This window comes from Silene latifolia, chromosome Y (genome assembly GCF_048544455.1).
Source record: "Silene latifolia isolate original U9 population chromosome Y, ASM4854445v1, whole genome shotgun sequence".
Classification (NCBI taxonomy): Eukaryota; Viridiplantae; Streptophyta; class Magnoliopsida; order Caryophyllales; family Caryophyllaceae; genus Silene; species Silene latifolia.
The window spans coordinates 195,657,204-195,665,625 of NC_133538.1; the positions used below are offsets into that span (position 1 = coordinate 195,657,204).

General features: G+C 36.7%; 1 long non-coding RNA gene across 1 annotated transcript; it reads right to left on the reverse strand.

Moving 5' to 3' along the window:
• Positions 1-4,256: 4,256 nt before the first annotated feature.
• On the reverse strand, positions 4,257-4,727 carry LOC141628223 (uncharacterized). Its single transcript, XR_012537105.1, has 3 exons — positions 4,625-4,727; positions 4,467-4,540; positions 4,257-4,358 (listed from the first exon to the last, which is right to left on the reverse strand). It is a non-coding gene; the product is annotated as an uncharacterized LOC141628223 (long non-coding RNA).
• Between the last annotated feature and the right edge of the window lie 3,695 nt (positions 4,728-8,422).

Genomic DNA, 8,422 nt, shown 5'->3' on the forward strand with positions numbered 1-8,422 from the left:
AAATCAAAGAAAAACAATAAGTCACTTGATCATACCCATTATCCCATTCTTGAATTCAGATGTTAATGGTCAATCATTGGGAAATTATAGTTCGTGGAGATGTTCATGTCCCCCAAACTGATCATAAGGATGCAGAAGATAGCCAACCACTCGACGCCCAGAATGTGTTGGACAAACCACCTCTACGAAACTTCTACCAAAACAGATCCCAGCTTATGCAATTGAAGAAGGGTAGACTCCGTCATCCCATTCTTACATCTCCTAAACCTGAGGTTACTATGGCTTTAGTGGTTGATAAGGATCCTATTAGAGCCTGTCCTAAAATAGTTCACAGCGATACTTGGCCTTATTATGGTGAAAAGCTAGAATCAGAATCTAAATTGTCTCCCGAAAAATTATTTGGAGTCTGTCCTAAAATAGTTCAAGAAATACGACGGCTAAAAGCTCCCTAAAAGCCAGAATCATAATCTAAATTGTTATTAGAATGCAGCTCCCTAAAAGCTCTTATCCTAACCAATATTATCACTGATCCACACCATGATAGTCACTCCTCACAATAACTCACTTATCAATTAGTTTAGTCGCAGGCGTCGATATGCCCTCAGTAGCCTTAATCAAATTCTCACACTAACTCCCAGGCACAATACATTTTTTCTTTGCAGCACCCAACAACGCAAACCAAATCTTAGGCCTTAAAACAGGAGGAATTCCCTTCCAAATTAATCTCTTCAAAGCAATAGCATTATTTTAAGCTGAAAATTTCATACCTTTTTTAACAGAACGATGCAATCTTTTTTACTATTACCTAGATACACATATTACTTAGTCTAGATACATATACTATACATTCAGATACACTTGTCGATTTGTGCATCTTAGAGTAGAATTATGTGTACTTGGAGCGTAATAGACAATCATTCCTGTCGACTTTCTTCTTCTTAGATGACCGTTCCATTTTACCTAAATAGATCTGGTTGTAGACTGCCACCAACCAACCCACGACAATCTCTAATAAACGCCATGCCCATAGAAGTCGGTTTTATTGTTAGATCTAGGAATTAATAGGAATGTATATGGGAAAAGAAGAGAAGCGCGCGGTGACCGACAATGACAATAGTAGTGACGCAGGTGCTCGTCGATTCTCCGGCTTTTGGGTAGTCGAGGTTGATGCCGACATCAGGCAATGGTGGCTGTCGTCAGGTGGTAGTGGATGGGGATAAGAAAGTATTTGGAGAAAGTTGGTCGCTAGGTGACTTATGGTGGACGGAGGTGGCCGCCGGCATTGCGCCTGAATCTGGGCTCGCAGCAGAAGCCAGTATTTGAGGATACGGGATGAGAGAGAATGAGAGAGTGGTGGGGTTGGTGTTTAACTGTTAGATAAGGTTTTGAGTTAGTTCGTACGGTTCGTACTGAACTTTAGTTCGTACGGGATCTCGCCCATATATATATATATAGGCCGGATCCGGTGAGGCCGCTAATTATGCTAAGAAGGAGGTCGGCCTCACCATATTCCTTCATGGACTGATTTTCAATGTTTATTGGGCTGGAAACTTAGGGTCATTCATAACTTTTCTTTTGGCCCAAATATTTTCTCACACACAAAAGCCCAAATACTTTACTCTATGTCTCTAAAATATAACAAACAAAATTCTTAAGCTACAGCTTGTGAGACTACTTGATTTATCTAAGCTTGGACCTGATTTTGTGAACCCTATGCATGTTTTTGTGAATCTTAGACCTTATTTTGTGAATCTAAGACTTGAATAGGTGACTTTAGACATACATTGGCAATGGTAATTATTATATAATAATCGTATATTTATATTTGTTCATCTATGTGGGTCTCGAACCCACACCTTGCGCAATAGCACAATGCTCTACCTTTTGAGCTAATATTTGATATTGTACCAAAATTAAATTATGCATCAACAAGTAACAAAGATATGAAAACATTAGTAACTTCATGTACATGTGAAACATGACACATTGGCTTATACAAGTATTTCTTACTATGAAATTAACCAATTTAAGTCCTACCTTCACAAAATCAGGTCCAGGTTTCACAAAAACAAGTTTCACAAAAATAGGTCTAAAGTTCACATAATCATGTCTAGGTTTCACAAAACCAGATCTAGGTTTCACAAAATAAAATCCAGGTTTCACAAAATGAAGTTTCACAAAATCAAGCCGAGATTTCACATAATAAGGTACAAAGTTCACAAATCAGGTTCAGGTTTCACATAAACAAGTTTCACATAATTAGGTCTAGAGTTCACATAATCATGTCTAGGTTTCACAAAATCAGATCTAGGTTTCACAAAATGAAATCCAGGTTTCACAAAATCATTTTTCATAAATCAAGTCGAGATTTCACATTATCAGGTACTAAGTTCACAAAACTAGCTTCAAGGTTCACAATATTAGCTCTAATTTTCACAAACACTGAAAATACAAGGTCTATGATTCACAAAATAATAAAAAAAGCAAAATAGGTGATTTCACAATATAAGGCCTGGGATTCACGAAACAAGGACTATGATTCACAGAATAATAAAAAGAGCAAAATAGGTGATTTCGACCATTTTGTGACCAAATTTCACAATATTACCTTCTATTTTCACAAAACATGCTCTAAAATTCACAAAATAAGGTATAGGATTCACAAAATAATAAAAGGAGCAAAATAGGTGATTTTGACCATTTATGACCAAGTTTCACAATATAAGGCCTAGGATTCACGAAACAATGTCTATGATTCACAAAATAAGAAAAAGAGCAAAATAGGTGATTTCGACCATTTTTTGACCATATTTCACAATATTACCTTCTAGTTTCACAAAACAAGCTCTAAGATTCACAAAATAAGGTATATGATTTACAAAATAATAAAAGGAGGAAAATAGGTGATTTTGACCATTTATGACCAAGTTTCACAATATAAGGCCTAGGATTCACGAAACAAGGTCTATGATTCACAAAATAATAAAAAGAGGAAAATAGGTGATTTCGACCATTTTGTGACCAAATTTCACAATATTACCTTCTATTTTCACAAAACAAGTTCTAAGATTTACAAAATAAGGTATAGGATTCACAAAATAATAAAAGGAGCAAAATAGGTGATTTTGACCATTTATGACCAAGTTTCACAATATAAGGCCTAGGATTCACGAAACAAGGTCTATGATTCACAAAATAAGAAAAAGAGCAAAATAGGTGATTTCGACCATTTTATGACCAAATTTCACAATATTACCTTCTAGTTTCACAAAACAAGCTTTAAGATTCACAAAATAAGGTATATGATTCACAAAATAAGAAAAAAAGAAAAATAGGCGATTTTGACCATTTATGACCAAGTTTCACAATATAAGGCCTAGGATTCACGAAACAAGGTCTATGATTCACAAAATAATAAAACGAGCAACATAGGTGATTTCGACCATTTTATGACCAAATTTCACAATATTACCTTCTAGTTTCACAAAACAAGCTCTAAGATTCACAAAATAAGGTATAGGATTCACAAAATAATAAAAGGAGCAAAATAGGTGATTTTGACCATTTATGACCAAGTTTCACAATATAAGGCTTATGATTCACGAAACAAGGACTATGATTCACAAAATAATAAAAAGAGCAAAATACGTGATTTCGACCAGTTTGTGACCAAATTTCACAATATTACCTTCTAGTTTCACAAAACAAGCTCTAAGATTCACAAAATAAGGTATATGATTCACAAAATAAGAAAAAGAGGAAAATAAGCGATTTTGACCATTTATGACCATGTTTCACAATATAAGGCCTAGGATTCACGAAACAAGGTCTATGATTCACAAAATAATAAAAAGAGCAAAATAGGTAATTTCGACCATTTTGTGACCAAATTTCACAATATTACCTTCTATTTTAGCTCCAATATTCTTGTCCCAGAGAAACAAGTAATATTTGTTGGAGGAATGAGCCAATTTTCACAATATTACCTTCTATTGTCCCAGAGAAACCACAGCCAAGAAGGTTCCTTGAGTATCTGAAACAAAGAATTTGTTACTGGAACTTGAATGTTGATAGAATGTTTGTTACTATCTAGAGAAGGTTTCACAATATACAAGTTCTTTCTACATTCAACAAATTTAAATTGGAAAAATTAGGAGTAGCTTAAAAGACAACTTCAGTATATTTTCATAGTTTAGAATTTGTTACTGGAACTTGAATGTTGATATAATGTTTACAGGGCCAAATAAGGCTCTTACCTGAGTCGAGATGACTATGATAGGATCGTAAATCAGAATCGACTTCCTCCATCCATAGCAAGACTCACACTAGGTATTGAACTAGTATTTGCATCTGGACTGCTGATGGTGTAAAAAAAAAAACTAATAAAAGTAAGCAATAAGAAAAATAGCACAATTCACGATCTAACTTGACAACTAGAAACTAGAAATTTGAAGCTAGAAACTAACTTCATCTCGTAGCAATACTCAAAAGGTATTCTTGAATCAGCTGGAAGCCTCTTATCTTCAACTTGTGAATCACACTGCCAACGCAAGAGAGAAGAACATATAGAACATATCAAGAGAGAAAAAAGGAAGCATAAAAAAATGCATATGAGAGTACTTACATTTTCTGTGAGCTTAGAGTAAGCTGGCTCAACCAGATATGTAAAAGATGTCCCGGAATCAAAAAGAGCAGAAAAATTCGTGTCACTGAGGACTGTTCCAATCCGAATCGAGTTCTGATTACATTATAAGTAGTCGCAAAACAAAACATATATAAGAGCATAAACCGAGAGAGATGACGTTTAAGCAATTAAAAGATAGACCTATAGTCCAAGTCATCGCTTAAAAAAAAGCTGCAAGTATGAGGAAAATTACCACTTACTGTAAGGGGTTCACATTGAACGGAGTTTCGTACTGGTCAAGACTGCCTTTGTCCCCAAAGCTAATCCTTCCGACCCCATCACGCCCAAAACACATGGAGAAGGAATCGGATGTGAAACCTTCTCTAGATAGTATGCTTGGTATTGATATGTTCTTCATACCAAGTCCAAATAAACCATTAGGAGCTGCCACATCCAGGAATGAGCCAGTTTAAACTCGCCCACAGCTGTAGATGCCTATATTAGTTTAAAAAGTGTAGAATAATTGCAAGAATGCAAATGTTGACAACAGATTAACACATGAGAAACCTTTTAAAATATTAGTGTGCGACGTTAATGTCAGTTAACTAATTCAAATATATAAACGAAGCTTATCCGAGTTCATTTGGTGTACTGCATCAAAGTATCAAACTGCTTAAGCTAAATTCATTTTCAAGGAATCAAGTAAAAGACAGGTTTTAGTTTGATGAACCAATGACATGTTGACAACCATGTGGGTTGAACTCTATACTCACAGGACACAGTAAGACGTTCTTGCTTATAACCAGTCAGAGGCTTTTTAGTTTAGCTAGAAAAGTAGTAGGCTCAGATGTTCAGAAAACTGATACACATCCTGGCAAGGGAGAAATTACCAGTCAGAGGCTTGTTCTATGATTATTTGATACTGCATCCCCAACATGGATATACAAGAATGCTAGAAATATCACAAGCCTGATTACCATTACTCCACTATCAACAAATTTTTAACAGAACTTTAAATGAACAGCTAACACCCCCCCCCCCCCACCGAAAAACAATGTATTATGTTTCAATAACCGTTTTACAGCATTCTTATATATCCATGTTGGTAATCAGGCTAGAAATATCACAAGCCTGATTACTATTACTCCACTACCAACAAATTCTTAACCGAGCTTTAAATGAACATCATTCTTATATATCCATGTTGGTAATCGTTAGATCTAAATCGTTAAAATCTTACATGTACGTTTTTCATCCTGAGCAGCATAGTGTAAGCAAAGTTTGTTTTAGTCTTTCAACCTGCAAAAAAAAGGAAATATTAGTGCAAATGCAAATATTAGAATATGAGCAGCTCATGCAGACAGTAAACATATCAACTATTAAATATAAATTAGCTGCAGTTAATCAAAGATTAGTTAAATACGAACTAAGCTAAAACTATTAAGGTAATTCAAACACAATGGTAAAGGGAGAGGGTGACATGTGATGGCCTGGAGAGAGAGATTCATTTTTTGTTGAATTTTCATTGAAAAATATTAAAAGTTTCAAGGCACTCGTCTATCGAACTGCTAGAGGTTTAATGTAACACCCCCATACTCCAAGTGCCTTACCAGAACCACTCAGGTATAAGGATGCCACCATCTCGGTTACCCGAGGCATGATAATCATAAGACAATGAAGAAACATACTTTATTAAATAAGTTTAAGTGATTACATTACAAAACCAACTGTAAGCAAAATACAACTGTTCTCAAACTATAAACCAACTGAAAGGAACTGTCCTAACAAACACAGCGGAAGACTAAAGACTCTGATATGTGATGACTCCATCCCCAAAGACTAGATCCCACGCGTATCCAAGATATACCGCAAGCAATCGCTCACCACCCCGAATGGTTCACCACAGTTTTTAAAACATTTAAACGGGTCGATACTAATCACACAATTAACATACATGTCACAATAAGATAAGCAGATGACTTAACTGTCACACATACACAACCAACCCAACTCCAATCATCTCAATCATCGATCGTCCACTGGACTACCACGCGATGGGGGACCGCAGCCGTTCCCACCTAAGCCCCGCTCATCATACCGAGCGATAACCCTGTCCATTAATGTGCACATCCCCTTCCATGGCGGGTTCCATGAAGGGCGAAACTAGGGCGTGAAGTCACTCCCGCAAGTGACTCCACTCAGCCGAGAACGCATCTCGAGAACCAGAGAACAATCAATCACAATCACAATCACAATCACAGCCGTCACAATACAATTACTATATCAAACAATCAATCTCAATACATCAACAATCATCCCATTATGGGACTAATACTGAGTAGGGAATCCTACCTGGAAAGCAACACAATCATCAGACGATCTAGCAGCTGTCTCAAAACCTCTCCTTTACAAATCCTTCTCCTATCACATAATCACATAATCACAATCTAACCTTAACAAATCATAAAAACCCCCAATCCCAAAATTAGGGTTTAACCAAATCAAAGGAAAGACAATAAAAAGGGTACATAGATCTTACCCTCGACGCAAGGAACTCAACGGTATAAACAACGACAAGAACTCGACCGTCGAACTCCGGAATTGCTAAGAATGCGATTAAGAAGATGAACTTGTTTGCTTTCTCTCTTAAACAGAAATTTAGGTTTTGGAAAAGTGATTTGGAAACAATGACGGAAGTGTTTTATACTTTAATCGCATTATTAACAAAACCCGACAAAACAGCCCCCGTAAACCGGCTACTCGATCGAGTAGCTAAGGTACTCAATCGAGTGCCCCCTTACTCGATCGAGTACCCTAGTTACTCGATCGAGTACCCAACAGGTCAGAAACTATTTTATTTCGCAAAACTCCCTTACTCGACAGAGTAAGGCCTACTCGATAGAGTACCCCAAGACTCATAAATACGGAGTATTACAGTCTTCCCTCCTTAAAAAGAACTTCGTCCCCGAAGTTCAACCCATACATGAAAACAAACATACTAACTCGATCAAGACACAACAACGTGACTAAGAACTCAAAACAAAACTCCAACCCAAACATGAACTCGTAACACCAACTCCACTAACTATTCCTACCTCCACAACATGGCTCACGATATCGTATCCACTCCATTATATCTCTCTCAACACTAACTCCATACACTACCAAAATACTCATAACATCAAACGGAATGTTACATTCTACCACCCTTAAAAGGAACTTCGTCCTCGAAGTTTACTCAAACTCATAACACCATCCTCCAACTGTCAACACTATATAAAATATTCTCACACTTCGAAGCATCACACTACTACAAGCACGACCATGGCTGTAACACCCCCATACTCCGAGTGCCTTACCAGGACCACTCAGGTATGAAGACATCACCATCTCGGTCGCCCGAGGTATGATAACCAAATAGACAAAACGGAAACAATATTTATTATAAATAGTTTAATGATAAATACAATCCTCAAAACCAAACCAAAGTACAATACATTATTCCAAACTATCTGTTCTCAACTGAAACGTAAATAAATGCTAAACTACAGCGGAAGACTCTATCGTCATGTCGTGGCCATCCCAGCTATCCCAGTACTCATCTCTATACCTGTTCAATATCTGCTCACCATCCCCGAATGGATCACCGCAGTTTTACAAAACAACAGGGGTCGTACTAATCACACAATCAATATAAATCAATAATAAGACAAACATACAAATTTGAAATCACACACACATACACACACCACCAACTCCCATCATCTCAATATCGACCGTCCTTTGGACCCCGCCAGC